The 27,996-nt window shown below is 42.9% G+C and overlaps 1 protein-coding gene and 1 long non-coding RNA gene across 21 annotated transcripts in view; one reads left to right on the top strand and one right to left on the bottom strand.

Annotated features, from left to right (window-relative positions):
• The window catches only part of ST6GAL1 (ST6 beta-galactoside alpha-2,6-sialyltransferase 1), a 113,376-nt gene that overhangs the window by 68,595 nt on the left and 16,785 nt on the right, over nucleotides 1-27,996 (bottom strand). For 13 of the 20 annotated variants that reach the window (XR_011529387.1, XR_011529397.1, XR_011529388.1 and 10 more), the window contains one exon: nucleotides 18,470-18,599. The exons of 1 other annotated variant lie outside the window; for it this stretch is intronic. The gene's annotated coding sequence lies outside the window, so the exon portion shown is untranslated. Of the gene's footprint in view, nucleotides 1-1,130; nucleotides 1,241-16,482; nucleotides 17,360-18,469; nucleotides 18,600-18,752; nucleotides 18,861-27,996 lie in introns of those variants that run through there. 6 more of the 20 variants (XR_011529395.1, XM_070583381.1, XM_070583384.1 and 3 more) reach the window with 3 other exon arrangements.
• LOC139077107 (uncharacterized) lies at nucleotides 15-27,918 on the top strand. The gene is made up of 3 exons (XR_011529398.1): nucleotides 15-148; nucleotides 4,039-4,202; nucleotides 26,394-27,918. It is a non-coding gene; the product is annotated as an uncharacterized lncRNA (long non-coding RNA).

Genomic DNA, 27,996 nt, shown 5'->3' with positions numbered 1-27,996 from the left:
GTTGGCTGAGGAGTGAACTGGGCCACGGATTTCATCTCAGCAAAAGCCAAAAAACACAGCAGCACCACAGGCAGCCCAGAGCCACCTGCGACAGGAGACCTTATGAGGAGCAAGCTGATCTCCCCTCACAAGCAGGAGGACAAGCGGGGTAGGTCTCAGCAGGATTTTTGTGTTTATCTGTATCAGCACCAAAAATAGGGCCTGGCCCCAAGGCACTCAGTCAATAGGAGAGACAGAGAAATATGTGGTGTGGAGGGAGAACACAGGCATCAGATCCAGCAGCACCAGTTAGTAGCCATGCAAATTTAAGCAAGCCATTTGTTCTCTCTGAGCCTCAGTCTCCCCATCAGGAAAATGTAGTAATGACATATACTTTGGAAAATTCTTATTAAAATTAAATAATCTATATACCTAAAAAGGCAACTAAAATAATGCTCGGACATAGCAGGCACTCAATAAATGGACTTCTCAGAGTTAGATCTCTGTCTTCAAATACAGATGAGACCCTGAGGATCAACTTGGCTTCCATTTCTCATAGTTACGGTGGGGGGAAGACTGGAGGAAGACTAAAAACAGAATGTAAAACAATTGAAGATGATCAATCAAGGGAAATTAAAGGAAGACCTCTAAGGTCACACTGGACAAGTCATGTACTTCTCTGGGTCTCAGAATTCTCTGCGGGAAGAGGGGAGGTCGGATTTGATTGGTGGTCTTCAAACTGTGCTCCAGGAATCCTAGAGAGTGTGTGGAAACTCTAAGGGGCTGTCTTGGGGTGGGGAGGAGGGAGACAAGTGGGCTGCCAGCACCTCCAGGAAGCTTCCTATGGAAAGCTTTCTTCTGAAGAAACAGCCCCACCCTCGGTCCTTAACCCTTTGAAAGCTATTGCTTTCTCCAAGGTCACCAGCAACCTCCCAGTTCTCTCCAGGAACCTAGCCCGGGACTAGGCAAGGCCAGGGAGGCCCCTGGGGTGCAAAACTGGAGGAGGCCCTCACTCTCAGGATTGTGCAAGCACTGGGTTGGCACCTGAATGTGAGGGCCTCCTTCAATTTTGCACCCCAGGCACCTCGCTTGCCTCCCACTAGTACCAGCCCTGAGACGCCAGCCCTGCTTCAGTGCCCATCCTCACTCACCTCTTCAGCATCTGGCACCTCCCTCTCTGGAAATCTCTCTCCACTACCTCCTCTGGCACAGCCTTCCATGGGCACCATGTTCTGCTTCTCTCTGGCTTCCCCCTTTCCTCCTGGGCACGAGGAGTGGGATGGGGAGAGAAAAGCCTGTCAGGCAAGGGGAAACCATGGTGTGGGGAGGCCACCTGAGTCTGGCTTTGGACAGGCCAAGTTTGAGGGGATGGTTGAAGTGCAATAGGCAGGTGGGCAGGCAGGTATGGACCCAGGAAAGTTGGGACAGAGAGATTTTCTCCTGTCTCCTGGCAGAATCTTCTCTCCCACCCAGTTCTTCCTCCTTTGCCCTACTGTCCTGCCCATATCATGTCCATATCACCTAATATTAGGATGCTCACCAAAGCCTCCTAACCCAGGCCCACTTCCCCTCTCTCTCCTCATGCAAGATTACTCTCCCAAGTCCAGCTCTGAATGATCACACCCCTCCTTGGAGACTTAAAATGGTGTCTTCTGTGTTTGCTCCACTAAGTCCAAATTCCTCAGTCTAGCATACAAGATTGCACTCCCAACCATACCCCCAAAGCGTCCAAGCAACACCCCACCACACGCAAATGCGTGTGCAAATGCTCGTGCTCCTTTCTTCCGTCGGCACACCCTCACCCCAATTCCCCCTGTCGATTGCACTGTAAACAATACACCCACTCTCCCGTCTTCCCAGATCCTGCATCCAGGCTTGCCGAAGCCTGGAGCTGTTTGCAGATGTTGGTGAGTACACTTCCCTCTTTCTGCTTGGCCAACAATTTCAATGCAATACCAGGTATTACAAAAGAAAGGTGCTTGCCTTTCCCTCAATTAAGAACCACAGGGTAGACAATAAACACCTGCCCTGCAGCTGCCAGGAGACCCATTCATGCGAGTCCTTCCATTTGACAGTATGTTCAGTAGGAAGCTTGTCAGCTGCAGGGAAGCAAAAATCTCCACTTGCTTCTCTCTTTATTCCCTTTTGCCCCTAGCCCAGCTGTGGGCTCCAGCAGGCTCTCAGTAAATACTAACTGAATTAATTAATAAGATCCTCCTGTTGGGATCACAGAACTAATTCCAGAAAAAATAATTATGGAAGTATTTCCATGAAAAATAATTTTCTGGCCTTTTCCATGTAAAGATGACCCTACCAATGATGGAAATATTCTAAAACTAGGTTGTGGGAATGGTTGCACAACTCAATTTACTAAAAAAAAATCATGGAATTTACACTTAAAGCAAGTTAATTTCATAGGATATAGACTCTACCTCAGTAAAGTTGTTTTAAAAAACATCTGTGTGATGATCATAACTACCACAATGGTGCACTGTGTCCAGTTGGGTCATAAGTTGACTAAGTCATGAGCACAACTCAAAACAAACAAACAGCAAAAAAAGATGACCCAGCCCTGTAATGTGTGGCTCTGAGCTAAGTCTCAGTCCCCATGAGATCAGCAGCAGCTGTGAACGGTTGAATACGGGTAATCTCACAGAATAGTCTGGGTTGTTGGGTTGGGGAGAGCTCTGGGGTGGCCAGGCATCAGGCCAGTCTATAAAGTGAACTGATCCTACAGAATGTTCCACATGGGCCTCTTAAGCAGTTCAAGGCTGAGGAATCAGAACTCAGGTCAGAATCATCTCCCTGAGGTGGCATCGTTGGCCTCAGACTGTGGTTCGCTCACATGGCACCCCGGAACTTCCTTCACAGCATCCTACAACTCATGATTTTATTACTTGGTTGTGTTACTATTTAACTAATATTTACCTCTGTGTACCATATGCTACTTGAGTCAAGACCCATGACTCTTGTGTTCATCATGACTGGTACAGAAGCAAACACACAGCAGGTGCTCATTTTAAAAGTTGGTTGAATGCTGAATGAGTGAATGGACACTGTTCACTGATTGAATTGGGGCAAGGTACAGAGACACCCTGCTTCCTTGCAGTGCAGCACTGCCATGCAGCTGGGTATTGATGATTGTAAAGAGCCCCGTGGAAAGTAGAGGGAACTACAGTTCTTTAGGGCAATTCACTACACCACCCACACTCAGCCCCCACAACAGTCTATAGGCCAGGTATTGTTATTGCCCTGTTTACAGGTGAGGAAACTCAGGCTTTGCAACTGGAACCCAGATCTGTCAGGCTAGAAAGCCAACACTCCTTCCCAGTTATCCCTGATGGGTGGGAGTGAGGCGGGGGTCCCTACAGTGCAAGGACAAGGTTACTATTGCACAGGCAGGTGGTTCAGAGTCTGGGGGCCAGTGTGGTCATGTGCTGTCCTGTCCCCCAAGGTCAGGGCCTCCATGTCATCCTCCTCTAGCCTCTTCCCATAGTGTGTGTGAGCCAGTCCTGAGTGCACAGCAGGCTCAGGGAACAGATCTGTGTCTTCAGAGGCTGAGCCCCACTCACACCTGGACAGCCCATGCCCAGTGCAGGCTTCCAAAGAACGCCCATTCCTGCTGGGAAAGCACCTCTCACCTACTCTGTTTCCCATTTCAACATCACAAAGTGCTGATGCCCCAGGGAACACCCATGGCAAGCCCTCCTCCTCCTCCCACATGCTTCTCAGGGGAGAGCCTGAGGCCCTTCAGGTTCACATAGCAAGGTGCATACCACACAAGCTTCTATCTACCCTGGCACACAGACGGTATAGCGTAATGACTAAGAGGATGGACTTGGGTGTCAGACTGTCTGGGTGCCAATCCCAACTTAGCCACTTACTAGCTATGAGACCTCTCTGGGCCTCAGTTTCCTTTTTTATAAAATGGAAATATTAATACTACTTAATTCTTAGGGTTGTTGTGGGGATTAAATGAGTTAATATATATAAAGTACTTAGTACCTGGTATATAATAAGTCCTATACAATTGTTAGCTACTATTATTATTTTTTCCAGAGCATTAAATTTGCCTCTCTACCTAAAAGCAGAAAGAATAAGAAGATGCTGAGTGTAGAGAGAGCCTGAGGCCATGGCAGCTTCCCTTGGCACTTTGGACTTCCAAACATTGAGAAAACAGTCCTCCTGGGCCAGCTCCAGAGGTTTCTTCATCTCAACTGCCAGTAAGTACAGATGCTGGCACACTGACACCAGGGAGGGACAGGGTAGAGAGAGAACTTACCCCACAGCACAGTAAAAAAATCAACATTTACAGGTTCTTTGCTCATCTATAGGGAAAAAAAAAATCCTCCCTGGAAAATTATGCAGATCTACAAAATATCACTTTCCAGGAGTCACCCAGGACAATGAAGAAGGATCTCCTGAAACTGGCCAGCTGGGCCAAAGGACAAAAGAAGTCAGACTTCTGGGGCAGCTCCAGAAACAGGGGCAGGAGACCGACAGCACTATGTCCCCTTGCTTCTCACACTTAAAAAGTACAGGCTGGGGTCTAGATTCACAGAGCCAGACTTAAGGAGCAGAAATGGTTAACAGTCACACAATTAGCTACTAGAGAAAAGCAATTTAAGACCATAATGAGATACCACTGCCCACCTATTACAAGGGCTAAAATAAAAATATGACACCACCAAATGCTGACAAGGAAGTGGAGAAAGTGGATCTCTCCTACTTCGCTGGTGGGAGTGGAAAATGGTACAGCCACTCTAGAAAATAGTTTTGCAGTTTCTTAAAAAATTAACATACTTTCCATACAACTCAGCAATTACAGCCCTGGGAATTTATCCCATAAAAACAAGAATTTATGTCTACACAAAAACCTGTACACAGTTGTTCATAGCAGCTTTATTTGTAATAGTCAAAAACTGAAAACCACCAAAATGTCCTTCAATAGGTCCATAGTGAAAATGTGGTACATCCATACCATGGAATACCACTCAGCAATAAAAAAGAGCAAACTGCCGACACTCTCAGCGACCTGGGTAGACCCAAAATACATTATGATGAGTGAAAACAAGCCACTCTCAGAAGGTTGCATATTGTATGATTCTGTTTATAGAACATTCTCAAAATGACAAAATTATAGAGATGAAAAACAGGGGAGGGGCCGGGCTGGTGTAATAATGAAGGGGTGGCATAATGGAGATCTTTGTGGTGATGGGGACAGTTCTATATCTTGATTGCAGTGGTGGCTCCACTAATCTACACATGTGAGAAAATTACAAAGAACTATATATACATCGTACCAGTCTCCTATTCCTGGTTTTGATATTGTACTATAATTATGTAAGATGAAACCAGTGGAAGAAACTAAATGACAGATGCACTGGACACCTCTGTACTATCTTTGCAACTACCAGAGAATCTATAATTGTTTCAAAATAAAAAGGTTAAAAAAAAATGAGAGCTGCACAGCCAGTAAGCAGGGCAGCTGGGATTCCAGTCCACATCCTTCTACTCCAAAATCCCAGCATTCCAATCAAATTACTTCCAATTTTGCATGAACAATGACATTCTATATCTCGGTGCCTTTGCACAAACTTCTACCTAGATTGCCCTTCCACTACCTAGCTAGCTTTTAATTTTCTTTAAGACTCAATTCACATATGTTCTCTTCCAAGAAGCTTCCCTAACTTCCTATCCTAAGATTACTGATCTTCCTTTGTACTTCCTGTGCATAACACTTATTCAACTGAATTTAACTATCAGTTTACTTGGTACTATCTCCACATGCAAGCCACAGAATTGGAAAATATATTTGCAAACATCTACAATAAAGGATTAGTTTGTAGAATATATAAAGAACTCTTACAACTCAGTCATAAGAAGACAATCCCAAATTTTTATAAAATGGGCAAAATATCTGAACAGACATTTCACCAAAGGAGATATGCAGATGGCAAGTAAGCTCATGAAAAGATGATTAACATCATTAATCTTTAGGGAAATGCAAATAAAGCAACAGGATATCACCACACACCTATTATAATAGCTAGAATTATAAAGACCAAGCGTATCAAGTGTTGGCAAAGAAGTGGGGCACCTGGAACTCTCACACACTGCTGGTGGCAATGGAAAATGGTACAATCACTCTAGAAAACAGGTGGTAGCTTAACAAGTTACACATATACCTACTATATAACCCAGTCATTCTACTCCTAGGGATTTACCCAAGAGAAAAGAATGCATATGTCCCCACAAACATTTTTTCACAAATGCTTATAGTGGCTTTATTTTAATAGCCAAAAATTGGAAATAATCCAAACGTCTGGCTACAGATGAATGGATAAATAAATTGTGGTCTTTCCATACAATGGGACACTATTCAGCAATAAAGGAATGAACTATTGATACACACAAATACCAAAATAATTACGCTAATGTAAGAAGAGCACATGCTGTATCATATTATTTATGGAAAGTTCTAGAAAATGCAAACTAAGCTATAGTGATAGAAAGCAGATTAGTGGTTGCCTGGGAATGGGGGAAGGGCATAGAGAGAAGCAGGAGAGAGGGATAAGGTAAAGGAGGAAACTTTGGAGTGTAATAATTATGTTCATTAACTTGACAGCGGGGGGGCATTCCATGAGCGTATAAATAAGTCAAAACTCATCAAATTGTGCAATTTAAATACGTGCAGATTTTTGTCTGTCAATTATACCTCAAAGTTGGAAGATATGGCGGAGTGAGCTCTACCAGTGATCTCTCCCCTCCATGATACAATGAAAAAGACATTCATACTCCAAGAGAGGACATCTATGCAACAGAAAAAACATCTGAGAGACCCACGCAGCCATACATTAGAGGGTGGAGAGGCGGGAGCCCCCCTCGGAGAAGGTGGGATAGGGTAAGAGAAAACTTCACTCCCCACTCAAAAGATTGCAATCTGGGACTGCACGTGGCCTCCAAGAGGGGAGGAAGTGGGGAGGGACCCCCCATTAGCAGGAACATCAACGATCCCCAGGGTCCCTCACAGCCTAGGGGGAAGCCCCCTACTGAGGTAGAAACTATTGTGGGGGTGACTTCATCAAGCCAACACTCCAAGAGAACAGACAGCGAGGGCAGAGCGAGCCAGCCCATCAGAGCATGCAGAAGAAAGTGCCCTTTTCCCCCACTCGTCAGCGCTAGCTCCAGCACCTAGGATCTTGGTGGAACACAGGGGCTCAGAATATGCAGCTCTTTCCCCCACCCAGTGGTGATAGGTAGTAACAGCAATCAATAATAAAAGAATGCAGAAAAACAGAGCCATGCCCTCTAGCAGTATCAAAAATTATATTAAATCTCCAGACCAGAGAGAAATGACAAGTACCTAGAAATCAGTCCTGAAGACAGAGAAATATGTAATCTAAATGACAGAGAATTTAAAATAGGTATCATCAAAAATCTCAACAAGTTAAAAGAGAATGTAGAGAAACAATTCAATGAGATCAGGAGCTACTTCACAAAAGAGATTGAAACTACAAAGAAGAACCAATTGGAAATATTAGAGATGAAAGACACAGTGGATGAGACAAAACAAAATATGGATTCCCTGAATGCTTGAATAGAGGAGTAAATCAGCATAAGCAAGGACAGACATATTGAAACACTCCAGATAGAGGAGGAGAAAGAAGTAAGACTAAAAAGAAATGAAGAAAGTCTCTGAGAAATATCTGACTCAATTAGGAAATGCAACGTAGAAATTATAGGTATTCAAGAGGAAGAAGAGGAGAATGGAGCAGAAAGCTTGTTCAAAGAAATAATAGCAGAGAACTTCCCAAACCTGGGGAAAGAGATGGAAATCAATGTGAAAGAAGCTACCAGATCTCCTAAGAATGTCAATGTAGAAAGACCTACTGCAAAGCATATAGTAGTGAAACTGGCAAAAGTAAACGACAAAGAAAAAATACTAAAGGCAGCAAGGCAGAAGAAAATAACTTACAAAGGAACCCCTATCAGGCTTTCAGCAGATTTCTCTGCAGAAACCTTACAGGCTAGGAGAGACTGGAGTTACATATTCAAATATTTGAAGGACAAAAACTTTCAGCCAAGAATACTCTATCCATTCAAAATATCCTTCAGATATGATGGAAAACTAAAAGCTTTCCCAGATAAACAAAAGCTAAGGGAGTTCATATCCATGAGACACACCCTACAAGAAATCCTCAAGAAAGCCCTCATACCTGGGGGGTAAAAAAAGGGAGTAAGGGGTTACAAAGCATGGAGTAAGGTGATAAAGAGGTAGAAAAATCAGAAAATTGTAGCTATACAGTAGAACAAGTTAGCAAATACTCAAGTATAACATTAAAGATAAAGGGAAGGAAAACAACAAAAACAAAGATAATCTTGTCCTTTTAACCACAAACTCACAACACAGGATGGAATGAGATGTGACCAAAACAACAAAGGAGGGGAAGAGGAAAGGGTCTAAATCAGTTAGTCTAAGGAAATAAGAGGCCATCAGAAAGTGTACTATCTTATCTACAAGATTTTGCATACAAACCCCATGGTAACCATTAAACAAAAAAAAAATGAAGACACACATAATAAATAAGGAGAAAACAAAGAAACCAACATAAAAAACTACGTAACTCAATTGGTAGACCAAAACACATGGGACAAGAAACAAAGGAAATGCAGGAGAACTAGAAAACAAGTGATAAAATGGCAGCGTTAAACCCTCATATATTGATAATCACCCTAAATGTAAATGGATTGAATTCTCCAATAAAAAGACACAGAGTGGTGAGATAGATTAAAGAACAAGACCCAACAATATCCTGCCTCCAGGAAACCCATCTCAGCTCCAACGACAAACACAGGCTCAGAGTGAAGGGATGGAAGATGATACTAATGGCAAACAAAAGAAAGCAGGTGTCACAATACTTATATCAGACAAAGTAGACTTCAAGATAAGACAAGAGAGACAAAGAGGGGCAGTATATAATGATCAAAGGGACACTCTGGCAAGAAGATGTAACACTTATAAATATCTAGGCATCCAACACAGGAGCACCAAAGTACATAAAGCAACTATTAACAAACCTAAAAGGAGATATTCAAAATAACACAGTAATAGTAGGGGACCTCAACACTCCACTCACATCAATGGGTAAATCACCCAGACAGAAAATCAACAAGGAAACAGTGTAATTAAATGAAAAGCCAGACTAGTTGGACCCAATAGACATATACAGAACACTCCATCCAAAAACAGCAGAATATACGTTCTTCCCAAGTGCACATGGAACATTGTCAAAGATAGACCATATGTTGGGAAACAAGGCAAGCTTCAATAAATTAAAGATTGAAATGATAAAACAAGCATCTTTTCCAATCACAATGCTATAAAGCTAGAAATTAATTACAAGAAAAAAGCTGAGAAAGGGACAAAGATGTGGAGACTAAACGACATGCTTGTGAACAACAAATGGATCATTGAAGAAATTAAAGGAGAAATCAAAAAACATCTAGAGACAAATGAAAATGAAAATGTACCATACCAACTCATATGGAATGCAGCAAAAGCAGTACTAAGAGGGAAATTCATTGCAATACAGGCTCACCTTAACAAGAAAAATCCCAAATAGGTGATCTCAAACTACACCTAGGTGAATTAGAAAAAGAAGAACAAATGAAGCCCAAAGTCAGCAGGAGAGAAATAATAAAAAGCAGAGCAGAAATAAATGCAATTGAAACAAAAAAAGGTAGTAGAAAGGATCAGCAAAACAAAGAGCTGATTCTTTGAGAGGATAAACAAAATTGACAGACCCCTAGACAGACTTACAAAGAAAAAAAAAGAGAAAGCTCAGATAAATAAAATTAGAAGTGAAAGAGGAGAAATAACAACAGATATCACAGAAATACAAAGGATTATAAGAGAATACTACGAAAGCTATATGCCAACAAAATGGACAATCTAGAGGAAATGGTTAAATTCTTAGACTCTTACAATCTCCCAAAGCTGAATCAAGAAGAAACAGATAATCTGAATAAACCAATCACAAGGAAAGAGATTGAAACAGTAATCAAAAGCACCCCAAAAAATAAAAGCCCAGGACCAGACGGCTTCCCTGGAGAATTCTGCCAACCTTTCAGAGAGGGTTTAATATCTATCCTTCTCAAGCTATTCCAAAAAATTAGGGAACATGGAATGCTTCCTAACACATCCACACATCCTATGAGGCCAACATCACTCTGATACCAAAGTCTGACAAGGGCCACACAAAAAAGGAAAACTATAGGCCAATATTGCTGATGAACATAGATGCATATGGAACAACAAAAGTCCCCAAATAGCCAAAGGATTCCTGAGAAAAAAGAACAAAGCTGGAGGTATCATACTCCCTGATTTCAAAATATACTACAAAGCCATGGTAAACAAAACAGCATGGTACGGTGACAAAAACAGACACACAGACCAATGGAACAGAATTGAGAGCCCAGAAATAAACCTACACATCTATGGACAGCTAATATTTGACAAGGGAGCCAAGAGTATACAATGGAGAAAGGAGAGTCTCTTCAATAAATGGTGTTGGGAAAACTGGACAGCCACATGCAAAAGAATGAAAGTAGGCCATGACCTTACACCATGTACAAAAATCAACTCAAAATGGATTAAAGACTTGAATGTTAGACCCAAAACCATGAAACTTCTAGAAGAAAACATAGCCAGTACGCTGCTTGACATCAGTCTTAGCAGCATATTTTCAAGTACCATGTCTGACTGGGCAAGGGAAACAAAAGAAAAAATGAACAAATGACATCAAACTAAAAAGCTTCTGCACAGCAAAGGAAACTATCAACAAAATGGGAAAAGATATTTGCAAACCGTATATCAGATAAGGGGTTAATATCCAAAATATACAAAGAACTCATACAGCTCAACAACAAAAACACCAACAACACAATTAAAAAATGGGCAAAGGATCTGAACAGAGATTTCTCCAAAGAAGATATACAAATGGCCAACAGGCATATGAAAAGATGCTCAACATCATTAGCTATCAGGGAAATGCAAATCAAAACTACAATGAGGTATCACCTCACTCCAGTCAGAATGGCTATAATTAACAAGACAGGAAACAACAAGTGTTGGAGAGGATGTGGAGAGAAGGGAGCCCTCATATACTGCTGGTGGCAGTGCAAACTGGTGCAACCACTATGGAAAGCAGTATGGAGTATCCTCAGAAAATTAAGAATAGATCTACCAAATGATCCAGGTATTCCACTGCTGGGTATTTATCCAAAGAACTTGAAAACACAAATGCATAAAGATACATGCACCCCTATGTTCACTGCAGCATTATTCACAATAGCCAAGACTTGGAAGCAACCTAGGTGCCCACCAAGGGACGAACAGATAAAGAAGATGTGGTATATACACATAATGGAATACTACTCAGCCATAAGAAATGATGAAATCCGACCATTTGTGACAACATGGATGGACCTTGGGGGTATTATGCTAAGTGAAATAAGTCAGAGGGAGAAAGTCAAATACCATATGATCTCACTCATAAGTAGAAGATAAAAACAACAACAAACAAACACATAGCAATGGAGATTGGATTGGTGGTTACCAGAGGGGAAGGGTGAGGAGGGAGGGCAAAAGGGGTGATTAGGCTCACATGTGAGGGGATGCACTATAATTAGTTTTTGGGTGGTGAACATGATGTAATCTACACAGAATTCGAAATATATTATGATGCACATCTGAAAGCTATATAATGTTATAATCCAATGTTACTGCAATAAAAAAGAAAGAAATGCAGACTCTCAGGCCCCACCCCAAACAGAAAGAATCACATACTGCCTTTTAACAAAATTCCCAAGTGATTCATATGCATATCAAAGTTTGGGAGGCACTGTTCTAAGTATGTATAAATCACTTACTGCTTCAACCTCTCCACCATTCAAAGAACAAAAGAATGTTACTATGAGACAATACTTGGCTATTTTTTTAATAATCTCAAATTGAGTCTTTTAATATTAATTCAAAGATATATGAAGTGTAAAGTTAGAAAAATAAGACATTCTTGCAAAATTATTCTATAACAAAAATATCATTACTAAAAACAAAAACAAACAAACAAACATAGATGCAAAAATCCTCAACAAAATATTGGCAACCTGAATATAGCAAAACATCAAAAAAATCATACATCATAATCAAGTGGGATTTCTACCAGGGACACCAGCATGGTTCAACATCTGCAAATCAATCACTGTGACACACCACAATAACAAAATGAGGAATAAAAACCACATGATCATCTCAATAGACACAGAGAAAGCATTTGACAAGATCCAACAGCCATTTAGGGTAAAAATTCTTAACAAAATGGGGATAGAAGGAAATTACCTCAACATAATAAAGGCCATATATGACAAACCCACAGTAAACATCATACTCAATGGGGAAAAACTGAATGCCATCCCTCTGAGAACAGGAACAAGACAAGGATGCCCACTATTACCTCTCTTATTCAACATAGTACTGGAGGTTTTGGCCAGAGCAATTAGGCAAGAGAAAGGAATAAAAGGAATGCAAATAGGGAGTGAAGAAGTGAAACTCTTGCTGTTTGCAGACAACATGATCTTACATATACAAAACCCTAAAGAAACCATCAGAAAACTATTAGAAATAATTAACAACTACAGTAAACTTGCAGGGTACAAAATTAACTAACAAAAATCAGTTGCACTTCTATACTCTAATAACAAACTTACAGAAAGAGAACTCAAGGACACAATTCCATTTACAATCACAACAAAAAGAATAAAATATCTAGGAATAAATTTAACCAAGGAGGTCAAAGACTTATACAATGAAAACTATAAGACATTATTGAAAGAAATAGATGATGACATAAAGAGATGGAAAGAGATTCCAAGAACATGGATTGGAAGAATAAACACAGTTAAAATGTCCATACTACCCAAAGCAATCTACAGATTCAATGCAATCCCAATCAGAATCCCAATGACATTCTTCACGGAAATAGAACAAAGAACCCTAAAATTCATATGGGGCAACCAAAGACCCTGAACTGCTAAAGCAATAGTGAGAAAAAAGAACTAAGCTGGAGGCATCACAATCCCTGACTTCAAAATGAACTACAAAGCCATAGTGATCAAAACAGCATGGTACTGATACAAAAACAGGCACAAAGATCAGTGGAACAGAACTGAAAGCCCAGAAATAAAACTGCACATCTACAGACAGCTAATCTTTGATAAAGGTGCCAAGAACATACAATGGAGAAAAGATAGTCTCTTCAAAAAATGGCGTTGAGAAATCTGGACAACCTCATGCAAAAGAATGAAAGTAGACCATTATCTCATGCCATACACAAAAATAAACTCAAAATGGATCAAAGACTTGAAGATAAGTCCTGAAACCATAAAACTCCTGGAAGATAACATGGGTAGTACACTCTGACATCGAATTTAAAAGAATCTTTTCAAATATCATGTCTTCTCAGAAAAGGGAAACAAAAGAAAAAATAAACAAGTGGGAGTTCATCAGACCAAAGAGCTTCTGCAAGGCAAAAGAAACTAGGCTCAAAACAAAAAGACAACCCACCAAGTGAGAGAAAATATTTGCAAATCATATATCTGACAAGGGATTAATCTCCATAATATATAAGGAACTCACAACTGAACAACAAAAGAACAAATGGCCTAACCAAAAAATAGGTGGAGGATATGAACACACATTTTTCCAAAGAAGATACAGATGGCCAATAAGCACATGAAAAGATGTTCAACATCACTAATCATCATGGAAATGCAAATCAAAACTACACTAAGATACCACCTTACGCTTGTTAAAATGGCTATAATCGCTAAGACTGAAAACAACAAATGTTGGAGAGGTTGGAGAAAAGGGAACCCTCATACAATGCTGGTGGGAATGCAAACTGGTGCAGCCACTATGGAAAACAGTATGGAGATTCCTCAAAAAACTAAAAATGGAACTATCATATGACCCAGCTATCGCACTACTGGGTGTCTACCGAAACAAGTTGAAATCAACAATCCAAAGTAACATATGCACCCCTATGTTCATATCAGCACTATTCACAATAGCCAAGACATGGAAGCAATCCAAGTGCCTGTCGACTGATGATTAGATAAAGAAGATGTGGTGTATATATTCAATGGAATACTACTCAGCCATAAAAAAGACAAATTCATCCCATTTCCAACAACATGGAAGGACCTGATGGGAACTATGCTAAGCGAAATAAGCCAGACTGAGAAAGACAAACACAATATGATTTCACTCATATGTAGAATATAAACAAACACATGGACAAAGAAAACAGTTCAGTGGTTACCAGGGGAAGGGGATGAGGGGTGGGCACAGGGGGAAAGGGGAGAACTTACATGGTGACGGACAAGAAATAATATACAACTAAAATTTCACAATGATCTAAACTATTATGAACTCAACAAAAAGTTTTAAAAGTTAATGAAAAAGGTAGACTAGAAAGATCAAAATTCATTTCAAATAATAAATATACATAATGTTTCAGGAGCAAAAAAAAATAATAATAGTGGGTACCACTTAACAGACATCTACTTTATGGGAGGAATGTTATATAAATAATTATTAATCTTCGCTCAAGGTAAATATTATTCAACCCATTTTACAGATAAGGGAACTGGGTCAGAAAGGCCAGGCAGTCAAGCAGCTATGGTCAAGCCAAGCTTAAGCCCAGGTCAAGTATCTCCAAAGCTGGGGCACTTTCTCTGTATTGTGATGCCTTCCAACAATGGCAAATTCCCAGCATGAAGTCACAGGTGATAGCCCCTGGCCTGAGCCAGACCTCTAGGAAGTATCTGAAAGGAGGGTGAGAGGCTGGCATCATTGAGAAGCCAAGGGACCTCTGGACCTCTCCCTTCCAGGGTGCCAAGACCATAAATTCCTCCAACAGTCAAACCCAGCCCATCCCAGGTACTAGACCAGACAGGCTCAGGCAGGAAGAGGGCTGTACCTGCTCCCCAGGACATTCTTCCCTCTGCAGCCAGAGGGTTTGATGTGAAGGACACTGACTAGACATTTAGGAAAGAGACTCCAGTTCCACTTGTGTCATAAGCAAGACCTTACCCTTTTCTGAGCTTCCATTTCCTCAGATGCAGGATGTGAAAGCCAACCAACAAGCTCTCCAAGGAACTCTTTCAGCCCTGATTCACATTCTGAGCCCCCTGAAGTGAGATTTTTCTCATTAAGAAGCTGCCACAGATGAAAGGGACTGTTGATTATCCATGAACCTGGACACTCAGCTCCCCCATCGACTCCAACTCTGCAGGCAAGGACACCTCCCCCACCTGGCAGCACCAACTCAAATTGCTCCCTCTGCCACTCTGCCTCCTCTCCTCAGCCCCAGCCTCTACAAGGATCTTCCTCTGACCCACTATTTGTTTCTTTGTTCCCCAGTTGGCAGGTTGAGCACTTAAAACTCTATTTCGAAAAGTCTGAGAACCCTGAGACACACAGGGCAATTTGAGACATAATTTCACCCTTTAGAATTCTTGCAGGAAAGGCTGGAGATGAGTGGTTGCAGGCAAATGTATGTCATATACAGTCTTGACGTAGAGGAGCTCCTCCCTGTGTCCGTTGTCACACCTGTATGCCCAAGGCTGGGCCAGAATCTCTTGTCCAAACAAGCCAGGATATTTGGGTGGGCACACAGTAGGCTTTCAGTGCATATCTTTGGGATTGAATTAAATCCCTCTTGCCAGAGAAATAATCTCTTACCCAAACAGGAAGGAAAACCAAACATCCCTCTCAGTATGTCCCCCTGGAAGGAGCTCTGAGAGTCAAGAGACTGGGAAGACCCCAGCTCTGGCTGAGAGACCGGGAGCCACCAGCACGCCACTTCGCCTCCTGGGGTGTCACATGAATGAGGGGACGACGTTAAAGAACTTTAATGGATGCTCCCAGCTCTGATGCTATCTTACTATACAAGGAAGAGCCCTTGTGATTTGCAAGGAACAGTGCGGTCTTTTGTAAAACTCCAAGCACTTTGAGCTGCAGCTGTTCGCATAGCTTCAGAGTTGGAAAGATGTTCCCCGAGGGAAGGGACCCTGCTTGTCGGAACTGGATTTGGGAACTCCTGCCCACGTAGGCAAGTACTGCTGTAAAGAGCATTCACTAACTTTCAGAAGCTGTGGCAGTCACAGGCAAGCGTAGCTTACATCCCTGTTGCTTGTGAGCTGTGAAATCTTGGGCAAGTCTCTGAACCTCTGCGAGACTCAATTTCCACATCTGCCACATGGGGATAGAAATACCTACGTTGTTAGGTCGTGGCAGAATTAAATGAGCTCATACAAATAGAGCACAAAGCATAGTGTCTGGAGCCCTCCTGAGCTCAGTCAACACCCTTCCCTTCCCTTCCTCATACATACACATAAAGGTCCTCAGGGAAGAACTTCTCAGCTGGTTTCACTTACCTGGAAGGCCAAACCCCAGAGGAGCAAGAGGGCTTAATTCCAAGCACACCACAGAAGCACTCATGAAGTGTACTCATGAAGAGTCCTGGGGCTGCGGCAGCAGATACAGGGGAGCGGCTGAGATGGGTATAGGCAGGGCTAGCACCTGGGAACCATCTACCAAGTCCCCTTGCCAGTCCCACGCAAGGGCTCAGTGATCAGGTGGGCTCAGGAGCAGTGTTCTATGGCCCCTAGCCTGGTTGCCAGCCTCCCTAGGAGCACATAATACACTTCAGACAGCGATAATCAGCTATGCGACCTGACTTCTTAAGATAAGGGTGTGAGACCAGATGGCTTCTATAGTCCTCGCCACCTTTATAATTTTCTGAACTACAATTCTACAAAGATAAACTGGTGCTTAACTGATGCCCCACCTGCGCCCATCCCCTCCTTCAGGATACAGGAAGGAGGTGCGGAGAGGGGGCCAAGAGGTTCAGAAAGTAGAGGGTGAAGGGCAGAGGCTGCAGCTCCATTCCGCTAATTTAATTAGCTCTAATCTGCTGACAGCAGGGCCTTGAAGAAAAAGGCTTTTGTTTAAATTTCACATTTGGCAGGAAGTGCCCCTTCTCCTCCTCCTCCCCTCTCTCACCCCTCGACACCCGCCCCACCATCACCACCCCTTAAAGCTCATGAGTCAAAAGCTCTCATTTCAGTCCTGGCTCTTACATCTAGCAGCACTGGGGCTTTCTTTTCACACTGCTCTAACTTCTTGATTATTCCAGGAAGGAAATTTGCCCCAGATGTCAGTCTGTAAATGGAGAGTTTTCATCTGCCTTTATCAAAGGGTGTCAGTAATTCACAGACTCCCCAAGAAGCCAGCTGACTTCTCTCTGTCAATAAACCAAAGGTTTCCCAATCAACTAAACCTCCTACGGGGGCAGGAAGCCTCACAGTATGCAAAACATTTCGTCGTCACTGTCTTACAGGACCCTTACAACCATGTTATGTAAGATAAGGACGGAAATCTCATTCATTCATTCATTCAACTAATGCTTATAGAGCACATACTGATCACAGAAGAGGAAGCAGAAGGATGCACAAGTGAAGTGACTTACCCCAACCCCCCCAGCCTGTTGGTGGTGGAGCAAGCACCTGGACAGGTGGTGTGCTGGTAATCTGATCCTTCCAAATAAACAAGCCCTGGTTTGCAGCAATGGTTAATTTCCATAGTGCAAATTTTCCCACCATGGCCAATTTCAAGCTGCCAACAATCTTTAAAAGCCAGTTTGCAAAATTCCTATTTGAAAACCGGCTCTGAAAAACCTCCAGACTAGAGGCAAGTTCTCGTGGCTCCTATTTGAGTGCTCTTTCTGCCTCACCTCTCTCGTCGCATGCTAGAGAAGTCCATGTGCTGTGGAAGATTCAAGAGCAATGTTAATGAGAACTACCTGAACGATTGTTAACAGGGGTAGGATTTCAAACATGTTTTGTTTTCTTCCACATCAATATTATCTCAAATGTCGTAGGAACACATACTACCTTTAAAATCAGAACATATCTAGGTAAGGAAAGTCTTTTTAGTGAGCTTAGTGGAATGTTTTGCAATAACCTCGTCACATAATTTCTGTCACTGTCTCCTTTGGTTGAAGGGAGAGAGGGAGAGAGAGTGTGTTTCCCAACAGCTCGACTTCCCTTGCAGAACAGAGCAGGCACACCTAAGTTATGCATTCACCTGAATCTGGTGCAGTCTTACCTGGAGGAGAAACTTATTCCCTTTGGAGATCACATTTCACAAGCAACTAAGAAAATACAACTCCCAATTAAGATTCCAACAGACCAGCTCAGAAAACTCAAAGCCTCTTTGGCCACCAAATGGCCTTGTCTCCCGGTGCGTTGAACCAGAAACAACTGCTCCTTCTTTCCTAAGCCTTAGAGGAGGTGTACACCACCTCACCACACGAGGCATTCTGCTCTCTCTGTCCCCAAGCTGTGATTCCAGGGGTCTTACCTCAGCGCTGGACAGACCAGGGCTTGAGAAGGCTCAGGGAGGCCAGTTCATTTCAGCTGGGCTCCATGGCTACCCTGCTTCTTCTCTGGGCTGCTCACCACAGAGCTCTGCACAGCGGGCTCTACCCTGCCTGCAGGGGTAAAAAAAAAACAAAGCAAAGTTACGGGTTGAGCACCAGAGACACAAATGTCGATCCAGGCAGGAGGCTGTGCACCCTTGCTCCTCCCACTCCCAGCCCCGGTCACTCCTGCCACTTCAGAGCCTCTGGAACTACACCCCTCACCTGAAGGAGCCAGCCTCCTTCCCAGGGCTCAACCTAGCCGTCTGTTCACCCAGACCTACTCCTGGGCAATTTCAGAGTGAGCTGTGGATTAAGCAAAGCAAACTACTGTAGTCACTGAATCCTTGTGCCACTTGCTTTTGCTCATAATAAAAGCAGGAATAAGAAAACTACCATTCCAGCCCCAAGTCTTCTGTTTAGATAAGGCTTGTGGACCACTGATTTCCATCAACAAATACATCAAACTTGCTCACAGTCTCCCTTTGATCTACAGGATGTCATTTATAATGCTACAAATGTGGGGTCAGCCCCGGTAGCCTAGTGGTTAAGTTCAGCATGCTCTGCTTCAGTGGTCTGGGTTCGGTTCCCGGGCACAGACCTACACTGCTGTTAGCAGCCATGCTGTTCTGGCAACCCACATACTAAAAAATAGAGGAAGACTGGCATGGATGTTAGTTCAGCACAAATCTTCCTCAGCAAAAAAATAATAATAATAATGTTACAAATGTGAATTCAATTTCTAATTCATTTGGGGAGCATTTTTAACTGAGCCTAAATTTCCAGCCCATAAAGTTATTATAGCTGCCTGGGTGGGTAGTATTTGTTTTTAAAGTAGTTATTGTTTTTCCTAGTGCCAAAGAAATTTAAGAAAATATAATTAAGTCAAAAGAAGGAAAAATGTTAACTGTTTTTTCTCCACCCAAGATAACTACAGATTACACACCCTTCCTGGTTTTATTTTATTATCTGGATATTTTACAGAGATTAAATAAAGCTGGGCATGGTTTAGGGCTGTGTCATCGGCAGTCATCTGCAGCATCATTTTAATGGCTACATAAGATGTCCTTACGTGACTGTAGCATAAATTGTACCCTGCCCCCAAAGACTGGACATTTAAATCATTTCCAACTTTTTTTGCTAGTTACAAATAGTGCTTAAAACTAAATCTTTGGTGAAATCCCTGGTTATTTCCTTAATGCACAGTCTTAGAAGACAAACTGCTGGGTCAAAGAGATTCCAAATTTCTCAGGCTTTTGAACCGTCTTGGCAGGCTGCCTCCAGGATTACTGTACCATCTAAACTCCTCCCAGCAATGGAGAAATGTGCCCGTTCCTCCAACACTCCTCTCCCCAGCCCCCTAGTCCCTCCCTCACCCACATCCTTGGTCACCATGTGTAACATTTCTAGTGGAAATGAGTGTGGAGTTCCAGGAATCTGGGTTTTCATTTCTCACTCCCCTTCAGCTCAGCCCAAGTCTAAGATCAGATCTATGATGATAAAATGAGGTCCCCTAATCAAGCATGGGGTTAGGGGGTGCATGAGTAAGAATTGGTGAGGAAAAAAGTGATAAATCCACTGTGGAACAAAGAAGGAGTGGTAATACACAAGGACGGTGTCCAGGAGGAAAAGACTCTGAGATCCTAAGACAAACAAGAGTCATCCCGTGAGAGGGCAGATGCTGATAGGAACTAACATCAGATGAAACTGAAGCTGAAGGTGGAAGGGGTGGAAATGTCAAGGTCTCACAAAGATTCAGGGCAGAACAGTGCAAATGACAAAGGCGTCAGGTGAGATGGAAAAATAAAAAGTCACTTGCGGCAACTGGGCACTTTGCTGCTTTTTATAATTAATGCCAACAAAACACCAGGAACCAGAGTCACTGTGGGGAAAGTGGGCCAATCCAGGAAGAGATGTCTAGCTGTAAACACAGCTGAACTGGTGGCCGCCTGGGAGCCTGCCAGTAAGGAGCATTCCCGAGGGAACAGGAGCAAGGTACTCCGGGGGTAGAAAGACTACCGGACTGCAGACTCACCTGCCTCCTTAACAGGAAGGAGGCCCCCACTATCCATCTCTCTCTAGCCAGCCTCTCATATCCCTCCTTTTAGTCAGGCCAAACCTTCAGTGGGAGATGGATAATTCACCAAGAAATCTGTCTAAACAGACTTAATAGATTTCTGTGGCCCTGTGACCCAGGCAAAGACCCTGAGGACCCTTGCCACTCCACCCCAGGCACCCTGCACTCCAGCCACGGCAATCTGCAGACCAGTATGGGAATGTGGGGTTCCATTAGTGCTTTTTAAATCCTTTGGAAGATGGCTTGCAGACTTCCAACATTACTAAAATAGGCAAGTCATTCTACCTGCCTACCCTGTTCCCCACCCACTCACACGCTTGGGACTCCCCTGATGGACAAAGAGTGGAACTTTGACTTAAAAGCAACTCACCCATAAATAAGGGAGTTGGAACAATCAAACACTTTTAAAATGCAACTATGAAAAAAGACTAAAGTCAGCTGGTGGTAGACCCAGGAGCTTTAAGGAAAAATAGTAGGGGCACCATGAGAAGCAAATGCCGTGCACAAGATCAAGTGACGGGATGGTGGGGCCCTGCAGAAGGAGAGGAAGTTGGCCTACAAAGAGAAGAGCAGAGGCCCAGAGAGAGGCAGACAGGAAACTGTGCAGCCCTAGAGAGAACAGATACTTGGTGACTTCCTAGTGGCAGTGAGGCTCATCTGTAGTTCCTACTTTTTATTTCTGTTAGCTTCCCCAGGAGTCCCACCAATAAACCCCTGAAGAGCCTGATTAACGAGGCTCTGGGGTCCCAGCCAGCCCTGCCACACTGAAATCTAATGGAGCTGAGTGAGAGCAGAGGGTCTGTCCCATCACCCAAGGACGGCTTCGTGGTAGGGCTCTGGACATCCATGATGGCTGCTCAAAGCCTTTTTTTTTAAACTTCCTTCCAAAGTTTGTGGCTGGGCTTTTGACAGATAAGACAACTAAATGTCCCAATCCTGGATTGCAAGTATAAATTGTACTTTGTAGTAACATGAGAAATAAATAATAACAGAGATGCATACTAAGTCCTCCTATCACCTTATCAGTGTTACAAATCAGCTGATCACAGGGTCCCCTTGCATCCTCCTTGCTCCGGAGCCACCTATATCCTCACGTGCTTTCTTGCAGTTTTAATACGGTGCCCATTTAATTCATGACCTCACTGTAATCTGTGTGTCTCCTGCTCCCTGACCTACCTCCTATCCCACAAGGGTCACTGGCTTGACATCTAAATTTTAGTTTCATTACTTTTCTCCACAGGCCTAACCAGCCAAAGGTTGGCTCAACTCCTTCCTCGCGCTCGGAGCCTATTCTCTGCTTTCTCTCTTCCTGCCCTCACTGCTGCCTGCATTGTCCCCCACCTGGCAGCTCCTCAGCTAATCCCCTTTCTCCTCCACCCTCAGTCAGACCCAGAAGCTTCAGAAGATGATTATCAGGAAGACAGCAGATAAATGAGAGGCTGCCTTGGCCTCATTAACTCCCTCATACCTCTAGCAAGAGTTTCCTTCAGGTGAATAATGTGTGAGGCAGGGACCACAGACCAGAGCCAGGATTTAGAGAGCCCACCAAGAACCAAAGAACCCCAAAAAGTTCCATAAAATGAGCTAAGAACACACACCCTAAGAATTTCATGGCCCAGCACCCCCCGGACCATTACTAAAGGGCTGGTTGTGAGTAAGAGAATGGGTTAGCCTGTCACAGGGGTAAGTCTCTGGCCCCAGGTCCCTGGCTTAAATAAGCAATCACCACAAGGCACACAGGAGCCCTGGGGTAAAAGATAACCCCGACCAATTATTCCACATGATCTGGGGTGTGAGCAGTTGTGCTGATCGTCTTTGGATATGGAAGCTAAATCAGCTAAGAGCTTTTATCGATCCTTGTGCATAAAACATCCCAGGATCTGGGTCTCCACAACTTTGCTGAGCCCTGCAGTCAGATCAGAAGACGCTGCACTCAAAATACAATGAGAACTTCTGCTAAAATCTGGAGACTTCCTGGATTACTTCTGCCCTCCCCTCCTCTCCCAGAACTCTCCCCTCTTCTGGATGGTTCCTCTGTGGGGTCCAGCCCCAACATTATGGGGCTCCTGTCCTACACCACAGTGTTGCTTTATTATTATTTTTCTCTAAATTTTTTTAGCAAGTAGTTTGTGCAGGGCACTTTATGTACTAAGTTATTTATTTACTCCTCACACAATCCAATGAGGCAAGGAGTGTTTTCTCCATTTTCAGGTAAGGAAACCGAGCTTAAGGCACAAAGCTGGTAAGGGACAAGCCACAATTCCACACAGTGGCCTGTCTCCCTGAGGCCTTTCTTCCCTCCAGCGTTAGGGTAGAGCCAGGCCAAGCCCTTTCAATAAAAGAGCTGAAATTAAAGATGAATTGAGCACTGAACACACGAGTTCTGACAACAAGAGAAATGATGTAAGAATCTATTTTCAGAGAACCAGGTAAGAGAAGCTCTTCTGTGACTGCCATATGCCCTGCCCCTCCTTGCCCCCTGCTGCCCAATGCGATAACTTGCAACTCATCTAATTCTAGAGTGACTTGAGCGTATCTACACAGCATGCTTAAATGGCTGTTTTTCTTCAATGTTCGATATTTTTCAAGGACTTCCTACTACAGAAAATGAGGATTTGGCTCTTTTACCACCATCCGACATACCTCTTCTACTTCCCACATTCTCCTAATATAGTTATACCATTTCTTATTAAGTCAACACTAGAAATTACTTTTCTTTTTTTTTTTAAAGATTGGCACCTGAACTAACTTGCCGATCTTTTTTTTCCCCTCCTTTTTCTCCCCAAATCCCCCCAGCACATAGTTGTATATTTCAGTTCTGCATCCTTCTAGTTGTGGCATGTGCGACGCCACCTCAGCATGGCCTGACGAGTGGTGCTATGTCCGCACCCAGGATCCGAACCAGCGAAACCCTGGGCCGCCAAGCAAAGCGCGGGAACTTAACCACTCGGCCACAGGGCCGGCCCCTAGAAATTACTTTATTATGACCAGATAAATGATTGCTCACGGCTGAGCCATATAGTGTGTTATGATTAATTCCTTTCACATATATTCCTTAGTTGTCATTTCTGGAGTCCGTGACTGCCTCTTTTGTTTGTTTGCTTAATTTTTTATGTGCCTGTCACTAATTCAGCCTTCGACTTTCCAATAGTTCTTTTTTTTTCCCAAAGATTGGCACCTGAGCTAACATCTGTTGCCAATCTTCTTTTTTCTTCTTCTTCTTCTTCTTCTCCCCAAAGCCCCCCAGTAAGTAGTTGCATATTCTAATTGCAAGTCCTTCTGGTTGTGCTATGTGGGATTCCACCTCAGCATAACTTGATGAGCGGTGCTAGGTCCACGCCAAGGATCCAAACTGGTGAAACCCTGGGCCGCCAAAATGGAGCACGTGAACTTAACTACTCGGCTAGGGGGCTGGCCTCTAGTTCCTTTTTTTAATTTCTTGAAGCTCTCCCTCCTGGAACCCTCTGTCCTCCTACTCCAACCTGAGCTGGTTGTTCTCTGGGCTTAAGGGAAGAACCTGTTTCTTCTGTCTTAATTTACTCCCTAATTTTGGAAGAACATGTCTATAGTAACTTCCTCAGAAAGGATGTAAGGGAGGTAAAATAGCTGAGACTTCTCATATCTGAAAACATTATTCTTTCTTTTTTTTTTTGGTGAGGAAGATTGGCCCTGAGCTAACATCTGTGCCAATCTTCCCGTATTTTGTATGTGGGATGCTGCCACAGCATGGCTTCATGAGTGGTATGTAGGTCCATGCCCAGGATCCAAACCTGCGAACCCCAGGCCACCAAAGCAGAGCATACGAACTTAACCACTACGTCACCAAAACAACATTATTCTACCTTCACATTTGATTAATAATTTGTCTAGATATAAATTCTCAGTTGGAAATAAATTCCTCTCAGAATTTTAAAGGTATGGCTCCACTGTCTTCCAGTTTCTGGTGTTGCCATACAATCAGATTTCTATTCTTATTTGTAATCAGTTTGAGGTTTGTTTTGATTCTTTTCTTGTGTCTATAAGCTTTTCGTCTAGGTTTCTTTTTTCCCCGCCCCCACAATGATATGCTTTTGTGTGTGTCTTTTTTCACTTATAGCCCTAGACACTCAAGTGAGTTTTTCAATCTAGAAGCCTACATCCTTTGGTTCTCACAATTTTTCTTGTATTATTTCTTTGATAATTATTCCCCTCCACTGTCTCTATTTTCTTTTTCTATAAGTCCTGCTATCCAGATGTTGAATGTCTTAGAATGACCCTTTCTTATATTTCATTTTATAGCCTTTTATTGTTTGACTTTCTATAAGATTTTTTCAACTTTATATTCCAAACCCTTTACTGATTCATTTATTTCTGCTATCCTACTTTTAATGTCCAGGAGCTCTTTCTTATTCTCTGAATACTCCTTTTGTTGCACATGGTCTTTATTTTATTAATGTGATATCTTCTCTTGTCTCTATGACACTAATAATTACAGTTTTTGTGAAGTTTTCTTCTGCTCCCTACATTGTCTCTATTTCTTGTGAGTTTCTTTTTAAGTTGTTGTTATTGTTCATCCCTGTTGGGTTTTGTTATTCACGTTTTAAACTTTTCTCAAATATCCGATGATACTTAGCTGTCTTTTTAAATTTTGAAGTGAGACACTGAAGGCTGAGTGGAAGCTCCCTATGCGTTGGCAGAGGTGCTGGATGGGTGGATCTTACCAGGGGCAGACTGAGAGCAATGTGTCCATTTTATTTGAAGAACTCTAAAGTCAACATCTACAGGCCTTTTCTCTTGGGCTGCTAAATTCATGCAGAGAGTCCTCTAATCTCATGACTGGGGAAAAGGGGCATATAAGGCTAGCTTGCCGGCACTGTGGGAACCAACAGAAAAAGAAGGTGGAGGAGGGGTGGCCTCACGGTTCAGCATGCAGACTTCAATTCATTCGCTTGGTTTTAGAAAGGCATCTCACGCATGCCTTCCTCAGCTTGGCCCACTGTGCCTGATCTTAATCAGATCTTACAGTTGAGCATGTTCCTGGAAAGATCCTTTAAAAGAAATTTTAGCTACCAGGAAAAAAAAAATTTTTTATAGCCATAGTTTCAAATGCCAGACATTTAGGAAAGCATTAACACAGGTTCACAATCGCTTATCAGGAATTTAAGGGGCCTGGTAAGCATCAGAATTCGGAATTCTTTGTATTTTACAAAAGTAATATATTGCCTAAACTATACATGAAGTAACGCCTGCAGCACGGTCAGGGTGGCTCTTCATAATTATCGGAATTCATATTTCTGCAGCAAAACAAATATTTATACTAAGTAGGTTAAATAAAGATTTATAAATAGCCTCACATCAATCCAGGTCAGGTCTTGCCACCAAGTAGGGTAAGAATAAACCTTGGTTTTCACAGATTCTTGGATTTGGAAATTGCAGATAAGGGAGTGTGTGCATGCATTTCCCGTGCACCTCCCACACCTCCAGTCACACTGGGGGCATTTTCACAGGGATTTTGTTACTCTGGGGCCGCTTGCTTGCAATGAGATGTGGACAAAATGAGGCAGGTCGAGATGTGGGTGCTGGCGGGAGGCCCAGCTCAACAGGGAGACAGTGAACTGGCATAGGCACTTGGAAGGTTTGACTTCCAGTTCTATGCCAGTGAGCTGTGATATGTTGAAAAAGTTACTTAACCTCTCTGAGCCTCAATTTCCTCACCTATAAATCGTGGGTGATTCCAACTAATTTTAAAGTGTTGTGAGGATTTAGTTAAATTCAGCCAACAATTATGTATTGTGTTTTTTATTCCTCAGGCATTGCTCTGGGTCCTAGGAAAATATGAACAAAAGAGATGAAATTCCTGCTCTTATGGAAATAACTTCCTAGTGAGAAGAGACACAGAGTAAATAAGTCAGATGGCCACATGTGCTACTGAATAACAAAAAAGCAAGATAAAACGGAAAGAGAGAGCCAGGTGTGACTCAGGAGCAGGCAGGTGCCCGATTATTATCTCGCATGAAGTGGTCACAATAGCCTTTCTCAGGAGGCGACATTTAAATAGAAACCTGAAGGAAGAGAAGGAGAAAACAATGAGAATATATGAAGAAAATGTGTTCCAACTGAAGGGAACAGCAAATGCAAAGGCTCTGAGGTAATAATGTGCTGTATGTTTACAGAGCCAGGTTAGTGAAATGAAACAAAATGAAAGAGGCAGAGGAGACTAGGAGACAAAGTCTGTGAGGACCTGAGGGCCAGATCACGCAGAACCTCGTAGGCCTTTCTAAGAACTTTGACTTTGAGTGAAATGGGAAGCCTTTGTTGGTTTTTGAGCAGAAAAATGACATGATACTACATCTTCCAAAATGATCACTCTAGTTGCTGTTCCGAGCAGAGACCCTGGGAGCAAGAATGGAAGCAGGAGGCCCAGTTTTGAAGCTGTTCTAAAAATTAAAGGCAGAGATGGATCTAGTTGGACCAGCATGAATTTGGTGGTTCAAACAAGAAGTCCATTTCTTGATCTATTTTGCAAGGACGGCTGACATGGTTTGCTGACAAACAGCTGCAGCACGAGAGAATGAGAGTCAAAAGTGATGCTAGAGTTTTAAGCCCTAGCAACTGGAAACAGAAGTTGTCGTTTACTAAAGAGCAATGGCTGTTTGAGAGAGAGAAGCAGCCATTCAGTCTTGACTTCATCATCATTGAGACGTCGTTAGACACTAAGGAAACTTGTTGTGTAGATGATTGGAGATGTGGGAGCGGCATTCAAAAGGCCTGGGATGGAGATACAATGGAGGGTTGTCAGCATATGAGGAGATCACCAGGCATTGAGGAGACAGAGAGGCCGAGGCCGAGGGCTACTCCGTGGGGCTCTCCAACGTGAACAAATAAAGAGGAGCTGACAAGATAAACTGAGAAGGACATGCCAGTGAGAGAAGAAGAGAACCAAAGAGAGAGAGATTCCAGAAGCCAATAGAAGAAACTTTTTCAAGGGGAATGGAAGAAGCAACTACATCAAATGCTGCTGATAAATCAAGACAAGGGCTGAGATTTGACCATTGGATTTGACAATACAGAAGTCACTGGTGAACCAGACAGGGGTAGTTTCTGTGGAGTGATGGAGGCAAAACACTAATTAGGCTGGGTTTAAACAATCAGAGGAGAGGAACTGCAGGGAGCAAGTGCAGACGATTCTTTCAAAGAGCAGGGAAATGAGTCAATAGCTGGAGGGGTAGATGAGGTCAGGAGAAGATGTGCAGGTGCATATGCGTGTGGATGGGTAGCAATGGGAGAAACAACAGCTGTAGATAGATGGGAAGAGAGAGAGAAACATGGGAAAAAGAAGGGAGAATTGCTGGAGTCGTGCCCTAAATTAAGTAAGGGAATAGGATACAGTGCACAAGTGGAGGGGTTGGTCTT

Source organism: Equus przewalskii, chromosome 18, assembly GCF_037783145.1.
Source record: "Equus przewalskii isolate Varuska chromosome 18, EquPr2, whole genome shotgun sequence".
Taxonomy (NCBI): Eukaryota; Metazoa; Chordata; class Mammalia; order Perissodactyla; family Equidae; genus Equus; species Equus przewalskii.
This window is presented reverse-complemented; position numbering and strand designations above follow the sequence as displayed.